The following is a 19,883-nucleotide window of genomic DNA, read 5'->3' on the forward strand; positions in this document are numbered from 1 at the left end:
CTCTTGATTGTTAAAATTCACAGTTCAAAAAAACACTTAATTAAGATTAAGACAAAAAGAGAAATTATGCCAAAATAATAGTTTGATATTAGTAAAACACACAGAAAATCTTTATATGACTTTATTATTATATATTTTTTTAACTCCACACCCATGGTGATGTGAGGTCAGGCACAAAACCCAAACTAAGAAACCAGTTTGGTTTAGTACTAATTTAATTTTACCCTTTCATGAAGAGGATATCTTAAAAGAGCTTTTATTCTCTAATAATTTTTTTGGTTGTACTTTAAGGTTAAAATGTTCCTTAAATATTGTATTATCAGGTATTTTAAGAAACTGCTCATCACCACAAAGATTTTCAGGATTAAGCTTTAAAGACTTAATCCTGACAGTAACCAAAATTCCTATAAATCATTCTGTTAATGCACTCTCATTTTAAGCAATGGAAATTTATGAGCAGCCAACTGTAAGCATGTATATGTCTGAATTGCTTATTGAACAACCACAACTTCACAATTAGATAACTTGAATATATCTATGTGACAATAAAATGAGATTAAACATAGCAATTTTTATATTTTAACAAACAAGTTGGCAAATATTTCAGTGTAAGATGTAAGTATGCTTTACACAGGCTCTTTAGCTGTCACAACCCTTAAATAGGGTAGTAGCTTTAACTCTTAGTAGTCTCACAGATATGACCCAAATTCCTACCCTTCTTCAGGGTGATTCATGCAGGTATAATTACAACAGTTATAATGACAGCCAGTTATAATGACAAGCCATCATTTGATGTCTTTGTGGGTGTGTGGAAGAGTGTGTTGCTTTCAAATGTCAGTGAATCATTTACATTTCCTGTAAATAACAGATGAATGTTGCTTAATCCATACCCTGCCTATTCCATACCATGGATTCCACTGTCTTTGGTCCAGGGGTCCAAGTTTTGGCAGGAACCAACTGAGCGTCCTAAGTTTACATCTCTGAGGGAACTGTTAGGTTGTGAGTAAGATTAATAAGGAAGTTCATAGAGTGATACCATGAAAGATATGAAAGGTAAAGAGATACAGAGATACAATTGTTGGAGCAGGAATTCTTAGTTTTTCAAGGACTGAAGAACAGTATTACCATGAAAAGGTATAAAATTGTAAAGAAAAAAAAATCTGGAGAATTGGATAGAAAATGGCAACTCTTCAACTTGAGACTCTGTCCCAGAAAGCCATGGAGAATGACCATTTTATTCCTGACTGAACTCTACCTAGCCAGCAAAACCTTATGAGTAGTTTTTGGGACAACAAGCATAATACTGCTTATACCATTATACCATTACAACCTTTTTTTTTTTTTTTTTTAATTTTCTTTTCTGAGAGATAGTTAATAAATACTTAATTTTTGCTTTTAAATCATGTGTTCTCTTTTCAGAGTGTCTTTGCAGATGGCTAAAAAACATCTGAAGAAAATGACCCTGACAATGAGAGTTAACAAATTACCTTTTCTTAGAAAGTTTAGTGATAACAAGTTATGAGTTATTTAATCAAACTTTAGATGTCTGTAATACAGACATCTTCAGTGGACAGACCTGAGCTAGTCATTCCCTCTTGAGTCAAGGGAGAGAAATAAGCACTTTCAGGGTACAATTCAAGTGATCTATTTTAAACATCAATCTTAGGAGAAATCAATAGTGCCTTGGAAATACCTCCTTTTTTCACTATTGACTAAAAAGGGACCCTAGAGTACCAGCATGGATGTAGATGTCTCCTTTGAAAACATGTGCTCTTGGTTAGATGACCTCTACTCAGTATATCTGAACTTACATGATTTGCCAAAATCTACACGTAATTAGCGCAGCTCTCTATAAGGGCAGAGACAGGTGCAGGGAGGAATCACTAAAGCTAATTTTCAGACAGATTATCTTTCATTTTTGTTTCCTTATCTTAAGATTTTGTTAAACAGCTATGTCTAGTAATAAGTTCAGTAGTTGGAGAATCATATAATTGTATCTATTACTTCCAGAAACTGCATATATTCACTCAGTTCAGACTAAGAAGGTATTCTGAACTTTTTTCTTCAGGTGGTCTCACTTATCTTTTACCTTACCTTACCTTACCTTACCTTACCTTACCTTACCTTACCTTACCTTACCTTACCTTACCTTACCTTACCTTATTGTGGTATAATTACCTAAAGTGACTTGGAAATTAAACTGATATTCACATTTTAAAGAAAATGTACAGCATTGAAGAAGCTTTCAGTGTGGAATGTAGCTGCACTACCTAAGCATTCCCTAGGCCTCCAACCTTAGATGCTGATTGCACTAGGGGAACCAGGTGTTTTGACTCTAAGGAATAGTACAGAGTAATGAGTGGAGTGGAGACACCGTGGCTAGGCTCTGTGACAAGATGGGAACTTGATTGTTCTTGCGCACACTGAGACCAATTAGCTGTACATTTGCTACCCTGAGCCAATGACCTGTCATGTTTTTGACAACATGCTGAACTCTAGTGAACTTTGCTCATTATAATATCATTATAATACCAAAACACACCTCCATCCCAAAAGCCACCCACCTCCAAGGTGAGACCACCCCTCACTGAGAATGTGTTCTGAATTTCTTGGAGCCTATACCTTTAAACGAAAGCACAAAAACTTTTCACCAAATGTAACCAAGATATGCATGACTAGAGTCACTCAAGCTCCACCTAAAAGACAGAAAAATATATAAATTGGCTTAAGAGAGAGAGGATGTGAGGGGAGATGCCATCATGACTTCTGGGATCAGTTAACAGGCTGAGTCTCTCTTCCCCCCCATTGGGACGATTTGGGGCAAGATTTGAACACTTGGTTATTCCAGGTGTCTCTGCAGAAACTTAGAAATCTCTAATCTTTGTGCCTTTTAACGTGTTAATAGCCAGGCTGTGTTATCTGTGTACTTTTGGCATGCTAGTTTGCTTTCGCAGACAGTGAATTTATTGCTGGCAATCCAAAGAACCCATGTACATGTTGCTTTAATAAATTGCACTATATTGCATTGATCCTAGCCATCTGTGATAGTTCTCACTGAATGCGACCAAACTCTTTAAGTGTGGCTGTGGTAGTTCATGGAATGCGACTACGACCAGAGTGAGATAGTGCTACATTATTTGTGAATCCATGATCATGATAGTTCAGTACCCTGAACAGGACCAGATTTATAACGGCTAATTAGCTACACCCCTTAACGTAAGTTTTATCTTATCTTAATCTTATCTCCCTTACATTAGATGACAGCATTTATCAGGTTTTGCTTCCTCGCTTACCATCCTCTGACTGCTATTAGAGTACACAACACTATACTCTAAACATTAACCAAGGGGCTGAATCATATAACAGGTTTGCTGATCAAGCAGCCATGCAATGAAGGTAATCATAATCTGGCTAAATATGTAATATAATCAAAGAGACCTTGAATAAGTATACACACTGCAGAACTATAAATCTTACCTGTAGGTTTCAACATGCTCAAGATTTTCCTTGATCACTTAGTTTGGACTGTGGTAAACAACATATGGCAACTGTGATAGGCTATATTTTCTGCAATTTAATCCTTTTATGTTATTTCCTATGGGATCAAAAATTTCAGGTCAAAATTGGAGATGACACAAACATCATTGTAAATTACACACATCAATGTGAAAAAGAAAAAGTAGGAAGAAAAACAACACAGAATTTAGTCATAAGTTTATTGCCCTCTAATTATTTTAAAATTGTAGAATCATAAAATAGATTGGATCAGAAGGAACTGTATGCATGGAATGAAGAACCAATTCAGTAAGCAGAGAATTGGATGGAGTGTCAAGCTCAAACAGCAGTGATCAATGGCTGAGTGTCTAGCTGGTGACCTGGAAAAGCTAAAGGGAATGTCTGACCCTTCTGTCTAGGAAATCTTCGATAAATTTGAGAATTAGACTAACTGAAATCTAAGAAATAGATTTCAAAAAGCAAAAGCACCATCCCACCTGAAGCAAAAAGTAACTCAGCATAGTCTGAGATGTTACTAAGAGTTATGGTAGGTGCTGCATTGGTCACAAACCAACAGTGCACTCTCATTGTAAGGTAAAATCATAGAATCATAGAATCATAGAGTGGTTTGGTTTGAAAGGGGCCTTAAGGATCATCTAGTTTCAGCCCCCCTGCCATAAGCAGGGATGCTACCCACAAGATCAGGTAATTCAAAGCCCCATTTAACCTGGCCTTAAACACCTCCAGGGATGAGGCAGCCACAAATTCTCTGGCAACCTGTTCCAGTGCCACATCACCCTCATAGTGAAGAATTTCTTTCTTATATCTAATCTAAATCTTCCCTCTCTCAGTTTAAAACCATTATGCCTTGTCTTATCAGTTCATGCCCTTGTAAAAAGTCCCTCTCCAACTTTCTTGCAGCCTACATTTAGGTACAAAAGAACTACTATTAGGTCTCCCTGGAGCCTTCCCTTCTCCAGGCTGAATAATCCTAACTCTCTCAGAATTTACAAAGGAGAGGTGCTCCAGCCCTCTGAGCATCGTCACGGCCCCCCTTTGGACTTGCTCCAGCAAGTCCACACCCTTCTTATGTTGTGGGCCCCAGAGCTGAATGCGTTATTCCAGCTTGGTTCTCATGAGAATGCAATAGAGGGGGAGAATCACCTCCCTTGATATGCTGATAATGAATCTTTTGTCGCAGCCCAGGATGTGGCTGGCATTTTTTTTAAGCATTTATCTTACCATGCAAACCAAGACCAATATGGATAGGTTTCCTTTGATTTATTACCTGAGGAGAACTCTGAGAATGCTTGCTCAGTGCAGCTACTCTCTGATACTCTGAGTAGTACTCTGATGGCTCAATGGAAAGGCTGAAGGGAAAAGAACAGAGTGGTACCAACCATTCATCATCTTCCCCTGCATCTGTCTTTTGTTCTGCTACACAGTGAGGAAGGCTGGGTTCTTCAGCTTCTTTCTTTTCCACACGTAAGTATTCTATTTCCCTATTTATTTATTTATTTTTATGAAAATGCAGACTGATACATTTTATTTCTTTTGTGTGTGTTCAGACTTTTTGGGCTGAAAGCAATATAATTTAGCATTGGCCTGAATTAGACTTCAAGAAGTGGAGGAAAACTATGGGACATGACATGAGAAGCCTCCATACTTAACAAATAACAGTGAAACAGAGATGGAAATTACAGATTGCGCCACAAGGTTTGGCTGGATTTAACAGGAAGTAATGGTGTAGTTATGTGAGAGACCATGAAACTGCACAGATGCTCAAAAAGAACTACTCTCTACCTTTCTGTAGTATAGACCTGCAATGCCAATAGCATCTAGGTAACCATATGGGTACTATATAATGCCAGAAGAACAAGCCAACCACTTATCATGGCAGTTTGTGGAAACTTGTAGGGCAGCCCTGAGCTTGATCACTACAGCTTAATCAGGAAAATAACCCAAAACTGTCATTCATACTATACCACACAAGTCAAACCTGTGGTCAGCTGGTCTTGGGGAGGAGGGGAATGTTTTCATAATAGTACAAAACCTGGAAATGCCTTGAAGCTGCGACAGAAGCCGTTCAGACTGAATATCAGGAACAGGTTCTTCACTGAGAGGATTGTCATGCACTGGAACAGGCTCCTCAGGGAGCAGCCCCAGGATGTATCCTGGAGTGCATAAAGCACGGCATTGCTAGTCAGTCAAGGGAAGTGATTGTCCCACTCTACTCTGCACTGGTGCCGCCTCACCTCGAGTACTGTGTAAAGTTCTGGGCACCACCACAGTACAGAAAGAATATGAAACTATTGGAGAGTGTCCAGAGGAGGGCTACAAAGATGGTGAAGGGCCTAGAGGGAAGACATATGAGGAGTGGCTGAGGTCACTTGGCCTCTTCAGCCTGGAAAAGAGAAGGCTGAGGGGAGACCTCACTGCAGTCTACAGCTTCCTCATGAGGGGGAGTGGAGGGGCAGGCACCGGTCTATTCTCTTTAGTGGCAAGCGATAGAACCCATGGAAATGGTGTCAAGCCACGACAGGGGAGGTTCAGGCTGGATATCAGGAAGAGATTCTTCACTGAGAGGGTTGTCGCGCATTGGAACACACTCCCCAGGGACATAGTCACAGCACCAAGCCTGTCGGAGTTCAAGAAGTGTTTGGACTGTGCACTTAGTCATATGGTCTCAATTTTTGGATAGACTTGTGTGGAGCCAGGAGTTGGACTCAATGATCCTTATGCATCCCTTCCAACTCAGGATATTCTATGATTCTATGATTCTAGTCACCATGGCCTTTCAGAAGTAAGAGAGTGGCCTCACAAATTTATCAACCAGATCCCTCCCTCTGGAATGTTGGGTTAATCACATCAGGTGCCATGTACTTCAAACTGTTCAATTTGTTTAAATGTTTCCTTTCTTGATCCTTCTCTATTGAGAGTAATTCTTAATTGCTCCAGAATATGTCCCCTTTTCACTTTTTTCTTCATGAAGTCTGTAGAAAGCCTCTTTTGTAACAAAATCGATACTATAAATCGAAGCAAGCACGGTCCTTCCACATTCCTTTACTGGAACTTTTTTTTTAACTTCTTCCACCTACACTTAAGACACCAGGACACCAGAAGGTCCTAGACAGAAATAGTAATTTCTGTCTAGAAATTACTAGAGTACTGAAATGAGATGAAGGAACAACATGACTACAAAACTTCTCTTTCATATACTGTTGCAGCTCTTGTCTTTTCTGTTTCATGCTTCTGTTTACTTAAATGTTTTGAAAAGTTTGTTTAATCAATTGGTCAAGGTCTGCAGATTTTGATGCAGCTCTTTTCTTGAAATTTCAATTTAGTGTGTTGATGCTTAGAAAAAATCCATTGTTTGTTAGGCTGCAATGTATATATAATGGTAATTAACGTATAATGGTAAAAGACTGTATTAATTTCTAAAATGTTTTTTAATTTTTTTTTTTTTGCAAAATTGCTAAACTACAGACACTAGAGAGACAAGTCATGAATGTTTATTGTCCTTGAGCCTGAGTTATTCTGAACTTCTTGAATTCATTTGACTAAATGATCTAACTATTTTTACAAGAACATTCCACAGATGATGCAATACAGTTTATTTCTTCATAATAAAATGAAAAAAAAATAATACATTTTCATTAATTATGTTTTGAGAACATTTTTCATCATACTGTGATGAAAATGTTTTCTAATTTGTGTGAAAAAAACCAGCAGCAAGAACAGATAGAAAGTTTTGTTGTCTAACTTGAATACTTCTGTATGTTTTCTATATTAAAAAAATATAATTTCCAGAGACTTAAATTCTTTTAAAGACCCTAGAATATCTTAAATTGTTTTAAGGTACTAATTAACAGCTATTGTAGGGCTAAAACTCAATATAATGTTGCAAAAAATATTTTTTCTTTGAAGCAAAATGTATCACCAGTTCTGGGGTACCTACATCTTAATGCCACTCAGATATGGATTGGGAAAGTATAAAGAAATAAAACAGTTAGATCAGCCAAAATGTTTCAATTTACAAGTTCCAAAATTTTATTAGTCTTCCAACACATTACAGTTCACTGTTAAACACCTACATTTCATATTTGTATCCTAACAAGGTTTAATTACAAAAGAAGCACAACCTCCTGCAGAAGTCCTACTTGTAATTGCTAATGAGCAAGTGGCAATAAACTATCCTTTATAAATCAGTATGTGAGAAATTAAATATGATTGCCTGGACTTGGTTGGACGCATAGCTAATGGAACTATAAAATACATGATTAATTAGAAAGTTCCTTTACAAAGGTTAATAAGTTTATTTTTTAAATTATCTGCTGAGATAATGTAGTGGCTAAAAAAAAAAATCCCCTGCATCACTAAATAGCCAATGATTTTTTTTTCTGAAGAGTCATGATAAACATGTTTTGCACAGCTACTCTAGCGGACAGTAAAATGTGCGCTTGCAATGAAAATAATATTTCTTTAATTTTTAATAATAATAATTCTTTAGCTTCTTAACATTTGTTGGAAATGCAGATTTCTTGTTTTTCCCATCTTTTCTATGAACACAATCAAGCAATATCAGTTCTTTTATCTGAGATATATTTTTTTTTTCCAGTCATCTCTTCAATTTCCCACTACTTTGCCATTTCCAGTGTTCAGTTTAGAGTAATATTATTTCCACCCATCTTTGTCTCTGCATTTTCAAAATTTTTCTCGGCTTCTTACAGTCTAGGGACAAAGTTCTTAAATTCTATTTTGGTAGAAGTCATTGATATTTGAATTGCATCCAATCATGTACTAATATTCAAAACTGATTTTTTTCTTTTTATGTTTTTCTTTTATTCTTTTTTCTTATTATTTGAAAGTTGACTGTATGCATGGAATGAGGAACCAGTTCAGTAAGCAGAGAATTGGATGGAGTGTCAAGCTCAAACAGCAGTGATCAATGGCTGAGTGTCTAGCTGGTGATCTGGAAAAGCTAAAGGGAATGCCTAACCCTTCTGTCTAGGAAATCTTCGATAAATTTGAGAATTAGACTAACTGAAATCTAAGAAATAGATTTCAAAAAGCAAAAGCACCATCCCACCTGAAGCAAAAAGTAACTCAGCATAGTCTGAGATGTTACTAAGAGTTATGGTAGGTGCTGCATTGGTCACAAACCAACAGTGCACTCTCATTGTAAGGTAAAATCATAGAATCACAGAATCATAGAATCATGAGTGGTTTGGTTTGAAAGGGGCCTCAAGGATCATCTAGTTCCAGCCCCCCTGCTATAAGCAGGGATACCACCCACAAGATCCGGTTGCTCAAAGCCCCATTCAACCTGGCCTTGAACACTTCCAAAGATGGGGCAGCCACAACTTCTCTGGGCAACCAGTTCTGGGCAACCACTCTGGTTCCAGTGCCTCATCACAATCATAGTGAAGAATTTCTTCCTTATATCTAATCTAAATCTTCCCTCTCTCAGTTTAAAGCTATTACCCCTTGTCCTTTCAGTACTCCCTGACAAAGAGTCCCTCACCAGCTTTCCTGTAGACTTTTCAACAGATATTGCTTATGAGAAAAAAAAGTTGAATTTAAGTGATGTGCAAACTAAATAAATAAAAATTTACCCTGCGAAGAATGTGATACAGCCATTTAGCATAAGCTGATTAATGCATGTAGTACTTAGACATGACATAATGCAATACAGAAAATTGAGCAAGTGTAGGACAACTTTCAAGATTTTGGTTCATAACACCTTATATTCTTACTCAATAAATAGTTTTTAATTTAACCTTTCCAGAGAAAAAGAAAACTCCTTATTTGTTCATGTTATAATGTTGAATAAGTGAATGTTTACATACAAATTAAACAAACAAGTAAATGAACAAATAAATTTGATATTTTTTAAAGGAAAGGAAAAGAAAAGAAAAGAAAAGAAAAGAAAAGAAAAGAAAAGAAAAGAAAAGAAAAGAAAAGAAAAGAAAAGAAAAGAAAAGAAAAGAAAAGAAAAGAAAAGAGAAGAGAAGAGAAGAGAAGAGAAGAGAAGAGAAGAGAAGAGAAGAGAAGAGAAGAGAAGAGAAGAGAAGAGAAGAGAAGAGAAGAGAAAAGAGAAGAGAAGAGAAGAGAAGAGAAGAGAAGAGAAGAGAAGAGAAGAGAAGAGAAGAGAAGAGAAGAGAAGAGAAGAGAAAAGAAAAGAAAAGAAAAGAAAAGAAAAGAAAAGAAAAGAAAAGAAAAGAAAAGAAAAGAAAAGAAAAGAAAAGAAAAGAAAAGAAAAGAAAAGAAAAGAAAAGAAAAGAAAAGAAAAGAAAAGAAAAGCCTGCAGTGGCAGAAGATATCCTAAAGGATATTATTCATGATGTATCTGTTTTGTCAGGGAACTGAACTCATGACCCAAGTACTGGAAAGTGCTAGGCTTACCTATTGAGCCACTGAAAAATCTCATTTGCTGTTAGTAGTAGTCCTCTTAAACTCAGCTGGGAAAGCTTACAGCCAAAGGGCCTTCACCTTGAAAGGGCAAAAGATTAAACTGAAGATACTATTAAATGGAAAAATCAATAACAACTAGTTAAATAGAAAAGGAAACTCTCAAATGAAGACAAATAATTGGCCAATTCATCCCTTGTGTATCTCTGTTTTCTTCATTAGAGACACACTAGGGCTAGGTTTGTCCCTGTGTGTAAAAGGTTGAACACAGAAGAGAAACAATTCAAAAAGAGTACTGGATACTTGCCATAAGTACTGTGGAAGCACTGAGACTAAAACTTTCTGCATAAGTGCAGAGTGCTTAAGAATATATGAAATCCTGTTTTTTTTTTTTTTTTTTTTTAATCTGGAAAAACATGAAGTTAATGTTGTACAGCAAGACATTCTTTAGACATTTACTGATTCTTGGATCTAGAAGTCAAAGAAACCATAAGATGGGGAAAAATTTCTGAGTTCTAAGCAGTGCAAAAGATCTGAAAAATTAAAAGCCATTTTAATACCATTACCATTTTAATAGTAACCCTTGTCAAATAAATTTAAGATTTTTATAGTGAAAGGAACACACACACACACGTACATATATAGAAGTAACAGTGCAAAATAATGGAATAAAAATAAATACCAATAAATAATAATAAAATATTGGAATAAAATAATATATGCAATACAATAAAAACAATAATGGAATAAAAATAAATACAATTTGCCAGGTAACAGGCAAATTGTCTGTGGGAGGCATGGAGATTAAACATATAAGAGAAACGAGATATTTTTATCATAAAATAAATGAAATATGAAAACGAGAAAATAATTATCAAATATTTTACAAAGTCTATTTGTAAAATTTTGCAAATATGGTAAAGATATAAATAGACCTACATAATCAGTGAAAATAATGTCTCAAGAATAATATAACCTAAGTATGTAATTGTACAACAAGTAAAATTTAATTTGGGTTTGGGTACCTATAAATATTTTACAAAGGTTCCAGAGGCCTAAAAAACTTTTTTTCCCAGAACTACAAGAAATAAGAATATTTTCAGAAATTGAATACAGACAATCAAACTTTTAAAATAACAGGAAGACAAAGACTTTGCAATACATATAAATGAAGTATTTACCTCTATGGGCGTTACAGAGGAGATCTCAGATGTTCTCACATCAGGTGCACTATTTACTGTATGAAATGTTGAGGAAAGGTCTCAGCCTGAATTCTGAGTAAAATAGGTAAAATAACAAGTAAATAAACTGAACAGCATCAAATCACCAGGGCCAAGAGTATTTATTTATTGAAGAATTTTAAAAATCTGAAATGTAAAATAGATGATCTATAAACTGTGGGTATAATCTATTGCTTAAAATGTCATCAGTGTTAAAGGACTACAACATTATGTCCTCCTAAACACTCACAATGGAGAACACTAGATTGTCTGTCTTGCATAGTAGGTTTATTACAGGAAAATGACACAAAAATCAAACTGCAAAATCAGAAAACGTATGATATTTTCAAAAAGACTCTTTTTTTTTTTTTAATGTTAATAGTATTATGTTTCTCAAATCTATTAGCAACCTCTGCAATGGTCAACAATTGTGCATAAAGGTGATCTTGTTAGCACTTTGATTTTCAGAAAGCTTTCGAAAAGATTACTTGTCACATTCTGAGGGAAATAAAAACACTGTGGGATAAAAGAGATCCTTTTATGTATTAATAACTCATTAAAATAGGAGGAAATATGCAAAAAAATGGTAATTTTTCATTTGAGTGTAGCATGGAAATCCTTATCAACAGGGATGAATTTTGGGACAAATTTTTCAACATACTTATAAATAATCTAGGAAAAGGGAAAAAATAAGATTTGTAAATGGTAGGAAAATATGTAAATGGTAGGAAAATATTAAAAATATCTAGTTTAAAACTGACTACATAGATAAAGGAGAATTTAATGGTATTGTCCAATTAAGACCTTATTGCTCTCTACAACTACCTGAAAGGAAAGTGTGGGGAGCTGGGGGTCAGCCTTTTCTCACAGATAACTAGTGATAGGACTAGAAAGAATGGCCTCACATTGCTCCAGAGGAGATTCAGGTTAGAAATTAGGAGACAGTTCTTCTCAGAAAGAGTAGTCAGGCATTGGAAAGGGTTGCCCTGGGAGGTGGTAGAGTCACCGTCCCTGGGGGTGTTCAAAGAAAGACTCGATGTGGCGCTTAGTGACATGGGTGACATTGGTAGTAGGGTGATGGCTGGACCAGATGATCTTGAAGGTCTCTCCCAACCTTAATGATTCAATGATTCTTTGATTCTATAATTCTATGATTTATATTAGATATAAAAAAGGAATTCTTCACTCAGAGTGTGGTGAGGCACTAGAACAGGTTGGCCAGAGAGGTTGTGGATTGCCCCATCCCTGGAGGTGTTCAAGACCAGGCTGGACGGGGCCTTGGGCAACCTGATCTAGTGGGCGATACCACTGACAATGGCAGGCGGGTTGGAACTAGATGATCTTTAAGGTCCCTTCCAACCCAAACCATTCTATGATTCTATGAAAAGTGTCTTGATTCTATTTTTAATGGTAAATGTTTCATGTCCCATTTTTGTTGTTGTTTCTGATTATTATATGGAGAAAAATACTTCTTCAGATTCACTTGGGGCTGTATGCATACATTTTGTTCAAGATTATTTCCACATTTATGTTTAAATTCTGGTAACACAGTATTTGCAAGAACAGACTGCTATTTATCTGCATATTAGCTTTATAAGAATCCAGGTATTCAAATACCCAAGAATAAGCCTTTAAAAAATATGCCACTATATCTATTTCTCATCAAAAAGAATACTCCAATTACCAAAAATATTCTGGATTGGCAATTATCACAAAATTCTAGTTCATAATCTGAGTTATTGACCCAATGTCTGGGACTTCCTTTTCTTTCAGAAAACAAGTAGCTCTGTTCTGTTCCTCTGCAACATGATTCTTCCACTGAATTGTGTCAACTTATATTTGGTTCCACTGCAGCCTTTGAAGTGATAATATCAGGCATAAGCCAATAGGAAATGATGATCAAGAGAAATGAATGCTATCCCATGTTAGGAACTACTTATATTATTCAGTACTGGAAAATTCTGGCTGATCATAATCGTCTGCTCATTCTGACATCTCCATGAATTTAGTATAAACATAGCAATATGTAACAACTGAATTTTAATTTGAAGTTATAATTCACACTTAGATATTCATGGGAGATGTATTTTTCAAAAGCTGGTAACTATTCATGATTGATTCACACATGATAGTTTGAATTTTAGAATTTCAAATTCTTCCAGTTAATTTTCATGCTGCTTTCTGCACCCCTGTAAACTGGTGAAGTAGTTTTCCATTTGTGTACAATGCATGCATACTGTACAGTGAATCTAACAGATTTCATTCTCCCTTCAGTAGGATTTCACATTGGCAACTAAAAGAGTGTTTGTAGGAGTATCAGCATCTGTTCTTAAATTTGAAAAATAAATGAAATAAATTAGGAAATCGACCAATGAAATACTTCAAAAAGAGAACAGATTTAACAGCTTGTTGATCTAATTTGTTATTCAGACAAGTCTCCGGGGTGCCTACTCTATTTTTAAGCAGAAATTAAGCTTCCAAGACCTAATGAGTTATTCAGATGTGCCGCTGCTAATGGATACTTGACTACAGAACTACTTCAAATCTAAGAATGCTTCTATTTTTGTCTGTAAAACTTTATAAGCACCTCACAAAGGTTTCCAGATTTCAGAAATGAAGACGAAGTTAATGTCTCATAAACTGCTTGGGAATACAGACAGCTGTTTGACTACTCTAATACACTTTGAACCACAAGACCAGATAGGTTTTATTAATCTGTGGAAAACTTTGTTATTTTTTAATACTGTCATACACAGTGTTTCATGCTAATTAAGAAGAAAATTTCAAGACAAAGGAAAATGAGCTAAAGCTGTATTGGTTTTACATGTTTGGCAGCTGTGCAAAATGTTTCATTGGTAGTACTGTGTTTACAAAGGTCACTACAATTGTTAACTTTCATGACCTTTAAAAACTCAGACCTTTGCCAAACAGTAAAAGATGTTCAGTGATCAATTTATTCTTTAAGAAATTCAATACACTGTATGTACTCCTACAAGGTTAGCTTAACAGTACACTAGTACAAACCTACAACATAGCTGATCTCTAAGACCGAAACATATGGTTTCTTTTGAAACTAGTGTAGAGGAGCATGCTGGTGCAGCATGCTTACAATGTGGATTTACACTTGAAATTAAAAGATCATAGAAATAATGCATGCATGGACTGCTGGGACTACCTTGGATTTCAGTAACAGAGACAAACAAGGAAAGATAATCAGAACATAAAAAAATATTAGAAACGGAATCTTGCCTGTAGTTGTCCCTGTGCAATATTCCCTTTACACAGCAAGATTATTCCCACAGCAGAAACCACCAAAAAGATTGTTGAAAATTATGTGGGTGCAAAGAGATTATAGAATGCAATAAAGTCAGTATAGCTTCCCTAGAAAATTCTAAGTTATGGAATAGCTATGTCACTTCTTCCTGTGATTTTTGCACAAACAGAAACAGATAGTTGTTCAAAATGGATATAGTTTTCTAAGTTCAAAACTGTGCTCTTTGAGCATGAATTTTCATGTAAGAGCCAGAAAATGTTGTCATTTCCTAGGATAAAACCTTCACTGTCTTTGTTCCATATAGACTTTGAGCGAACAGCAAGTATTGATAGCCTACAGAGCATTTTTAGTAGTGCTATCACCACTCAGAGAGTACTTGCTAGTCAAAGCAAGCTCTGAAGCTAGATGCTTGATAGTGAGAAAGACCTAGTTTGCCTCAATTCTTGTATGAGAAGTACATGAAAGACAGAGTTGTTGAATGCTTCTCTAGTGACAGGTTCCCACAAAGAAACGCCTCATTGCTCCATGTTCCAGAATTAATTGCGAACTGTGCCAACAGCAGATAGCTCCATGCCAGTGCTAGCTGTTGGATCTTTGTTATGGAGCTGATTTTCCGTATATGCGAATTACTACACTAGACATGGATGTGTGAGTTCAGTCCGTGAGAGCTTCCAATTGGCTGGCATGGTAGGTAAACAATATTCTGTGCCATCTGCCTCAAAATCCTGACATCTCAGCACTGTCTTATCTCAACTGACTGTTTCTGACATGAGCAGAGGTGTAGGACTACCCAACAGTGAGGTACTGTAGGGTAACTCTTCTTGCCAATTCTTGTCTTCCAGGTAAGGTAATTTGGGACTGAGCAAGCCAGCACTAGGAAAACAGAAGCCAGTCATAGCACTCGTTGTTTGACTCTCATTATGAGGAAAAACATCAGAAAATGAGCTCTGTACAGGGTCCTTGCAGCACAAATGCTATTTTGTACCCAAATAACAATCGTTCCTGTTTCAGTTTTCTCTACCTTCATGCTTATAAATTATCAGATCCTGGATACTGTCAATTCAAAACGGTCCCAAATCAGACAAGATGGGGTAGCAAAAGAAAGGAGGTTCTTTTCTGTTCCCAGAAAACAGATTCTGGGCAAGATTTTATTTTATTTTTTTCTGTTGCTGCAAAGAACAAAATTATATTGAATTCATTGACTGACCAGTGCTAGTTGCTAGGCAGTGTTACATTTTCTGGAAACCATGGGTGATCAGACAAGACTTTGGCCCTCAGCACACCACCAAAGACATGCAATGGGACTAGATATCCAAAGTTTAAGAAGAACGTTCAGAAGGACATCATTACATGGAGTCTGAATAGCTCACACATCAGCTGCACTGGTGTTACACAGGATTTTGATTTATCAGAGCAACACAGCAATATACTGAAATCACAAGGAAATTATAATATATCAATTGCAACATACACTTGTATCACAATTACAAACATTATTTCCATTATTAGTCTATATATGCTCACCATCACTATAACTGGTATCCCCTACCACTGGGAAGAAATCTGTGGGTTGAAGCCAGTTCAAGCCTGTTGCTCTTTTCAAAGTTCACTTTGATAGTTGCTCACTTTGCTTTGTTAGTTTACACACTACATTTGGCTGAGCCGTGTGTATGCTTCACTCATGGTGGTCTGGCTAGCTCAGATCCCCTTTGTGTTAAACTTTCTTCCAGACAGACATGGTCTCTACCTATATTCTTCCATGAGCTTCACATGCCCAATGCCTATGGCCATCGTCTCTAATGCATTGTGCATTGTGGAGTGTTTTAGTCACAGCAATGCACAGTCAAGCTCCTTTCTGTTCGTCATCATCATTGCACAGTAAGAAATGCAACTTCCATTCTAATTTCGGATAGCTAACAACAGTTCCTGAAAAAGAGCTCAAATATATTTTTCCTTCAGTTCAGTTTTGCTGATTTTCACCTTCCCAGTTTTTTGCTTTCATGTGTTGTGTTGACTAATGATAGACCTACTTAATTGCAATAGAATTGTTTGTGCTCTTAAAAACTGAAGCTTTCTTCATAAAAAATGTCCTAATAAAGCAAAGAAACCACAGCACCCTGGAAAGGAAAGCTGGAGATTTATCTTGCAGAGAGATGGAGAAATATGGAAGTCTATATGCACTTTGACATAGAAACCTTATCAGAATATTATAAAACCAAAATTATTGTGAGGAGACTTCAGATAATTAAAAGACATTTAATTTGAAAATGTGATAATGAATTCTGTAAGCTGTAGTGCATGATCTTCAGTAAGTACTGTATGACTTTAATGTTACTGATCACAGTCAGGTAATGTTTCTAGTCAGAAAATATCTGTATGATCACATTGTGGAACAGATCCTCCATTTGCACAAAGTGGAGACTTCAATTTTTACTAGCTATGGCTCTAGCCCAAAGGATAAGCACTGAGAAAAAGAACAAGTGATCAGCTGTAAAGGGTGAACATAAAAACGACGATTTTGAGGGATTAGTACAAGGAAACTTCAGGGATTCTCCTGAAGTCTTAGGAACTATCTTCTGTAAATTGCTGTAAGGCTGTGAATCATATTGCATTCAAAAGATGTTCTGCATTCATTTCACCATTTACATTTTACATTCAGTGTACTTGAAGAATTTAAATGCCAAGTTGGTAAAACTAGGCACAAAATTCTGCAGTTATTTTTTTCTACTCAGTCTATAAATAGTGCAAGAACACTCACCTTTATCTACACGTAAGGAAGGCCAATAATTTTAGGCTAACCTTGTGTCCATGACTCATCATGACTTGCAACACCAACCCTGCCACTGTTCTAGCACTCCTTTACATGTGTAGAACAGCTGGACTTTTTTAGACTAGATTCACCTGAGACTGTTGCAATAGAAGCACAATAATTGTCATGGTTATTGCTGGACCTGTAGTATTAGGTGGATAGTTGGACTTGATCTTGAAGGTCTTTTCCAACCTAATTGATTCTATGATCAGGGACGTACATGATTTGTGATGAAAAACTATCTCAAGTGGACTTTAATCTGGTAGAAGCCTGCCAGAAAATCTTAATATCTACCTTAAACTTGAAAGGTAGTTTACCTTAAACTTGAAAGGTACTTAAAAAATAACAAACTCTTCTCATTTGTGCCAGATGACATGGAAAGAGATAATGGCAGCAAACCATGATTTAAGTGGTTTAGGTTAGATATTGTGAAAAAAGTGATCAGTTTACAAATAGAATAGTACAGTACTGAAACAGGTTAACCAGAGTTTTAGAACCATCCCTAAACAGAGTTTTAAACCATCCCTAGAGTTTTAAATTTTTTTGCTGTGAAAGTCACATCTGTTCTAACCTGTGTTGGACATTGTATTGCTTTCAGTAGAGGCTGGACTAGATGATCTTTGAAAGCCTCTTCCAACCAGCATTTCTATCATTCTATATGTAGACTTCAGTACTTGTCCTCTCTCCAATAGGAACATGTCACAGAAACTGGATTATCATTCAGTTTAAGCAGTTTCGCTCATTGAGTCAGTGGTAAGATTTGCCTATTTATGACTTTGAAGCTACTTACCAAGTGATTATTACAAACACTTATTAAACAGCCGAGGCAATGTGAGATTCTCTATTCCTCAGCTGTGTCCTACAACTTTTTTTGTCCCTCTTTTCTCACATTGCTTGTGCACACAGTTCCTGGACCCTAGAAAAAAAAAAAAAAGGAAAAAAAAAAGTGAGGAAAAGTGAGGTTTTCTTCCCTAAAATCATTATTATTTCCTAAACAGAGCATGAACAGATCCTCTCGTGTCAGCATTTAAAGTGGTGCAGCCATGGTGGTCTATTAATATAAAACAGGTGAAAAGAGACTAACTGACCATTACAGAATCTGTTCCTTTATGTTACTTCACCTGTACTGATCCTATATTTCTCCAAAATCATTTTAATTTCTGCTTAGATTGTATACAAATAATGTGGACAGTGCATCCTGGAAATACTTGGGACAGGGCTTATCATAACCTGGGGGCAGGTCTCTTTCAACACCTCACCATAACATTAGTGCAATAACTAATGGAATCAGAGACAAGTTGCATGCAGCTGTGTCCGATTACTTGTGTGACTTTAACAAGAAGAAATAAAAGTAAAAGTCTAAATCTCATCAGTAAATCTTACATTGTTTTGCCTTTTTTTTTCTTTTGGTTTTGTTTTTAATAAGTAAGGCTAATGCTTGGGAAAAAAAAATACAAAAACATTTACAATTCTGTTACAGCAATCTGAAGTTACCTTCTGAATCCCCATGAGGGATTCAAAATACTGGTGGTTTCTTAAGACTCCTTCTTCCAGAAAGTGCAGTAAAAACAAACAAATAAATGAAGGAAAGAAATCCGAATTACATTTGGTTGATCCCACCAATAAACTTCAGTATCAGCTACTGAAGGCAATATTCACTTTTTGAGGGTTTTGATTGATATGCAGAGTTAAAAATGTAATTTCAGAACAAGACATCTTGATTGATATCAAACAGTAGATAAATCAGGGAAAAGACTACTTGCTCAAATATTGGTTGATGAAGAGCTTTATTCTGCAAAATTTCCGGTGGGATCCCTTATGTGGTTAAAGTTAAGCAGATGTTTAACTAATTCAAGGCCAGATTGTTCAGCACCTTGTAAAACATCAAACCTATAAAGTGCCTGCAGTAACTGTGTAAGTTAAATAATTGGGTTAATTATTGCGAATCATCTTAACACGAACAATATTTAGCTAAAAAAAATAAATAATAATAATAATAAAAATAATAGCAATTTGGTGAACATTAAAAAAAATCACTTCAAAGTTAGTGCTAAAAACATTGTTTTCTTTGGTTCATTTTTAGTCTTTGGATTTCCTAATTAGATATAAAAATGTATACTATAAAAAAAAAATTACACTTCTTGCGCATACATTTTAAGCACTGTTACAGTTTTCACTGAAAAGTAAGTCGAATCAAACACAATTTTACTGTGGACTAGAATTCTCAATGAATCTGAAAATTTAATATACTGAGATATGTAATAAACTTTCAGAATAGATCAGGGTATGTACAAGTATTTAAGGAAACAACAAATAGCCAACAAATGCATTCTAGAAAAATAAAGAAATGTGTTACATGGTTAACTATATTTCTGAATAGTTTTAATGAACTTTTTCTATTTAAAATCCATTTTATTTTAACTTAACTTTACTTATATTTAGCATGCTAAATAATGGTTATCTACTGCGGACTTGTCTATCTGAGACTTATTTGCTTCTCTCTTCTTTTTCCTTTACAGGAGCGGTGCTAGTGTTTTTTAGAACATATATATATATATATATATATATAATATATATTGTTCATGGAATCGGTATCAGATTCAACAGCTTTAGAATTTTTAAATATCATTAAGGCATTCTTTATGTCATGTGTTAATATCCATCTCACAACATG

General features: G+C 35.7%; 1 long non-coding RNA gene across 2 annotated transcripts in view; it reads right to left on the bottom strand.

Annotated features, from left to right (window-relative positions):
• Positions 1–19,883, bottom strand: part of LOC310883608 — a 73,452-nt gene that overhangs the window by 4,244 nt on the left and 49,325 nt on the right. For both annotated transcript variants that reach the window (XR_014573605.1, XR_014573606.1), the window contains 4 exons: positions 18,000–18,125; positions 11,088–11,180; positions 9,901–9,987; positions 3,478–3,595 (listed from right to left, as the gene is read on the bottom strand). This is a non-coding gene — a long non-coding RNA (uncharacterized lncRNA). The remainder of the gene's footprint in view (positions 1–3,477; positions 3,596–9,900; positions 9,988–11,087; positions 11,181–17,999; positions 18,126–19,883) is intronic.

Source organism: Anser anser, assembly GCF_964211835.1.
Source record: "Anser anser genome assembly, chromosome: 1".
Lineage (NCBI taxonomy): Eukaryota > Metazoa > Chordata > Aves > Anseriformes > Anatidae > Anser > Anser anser.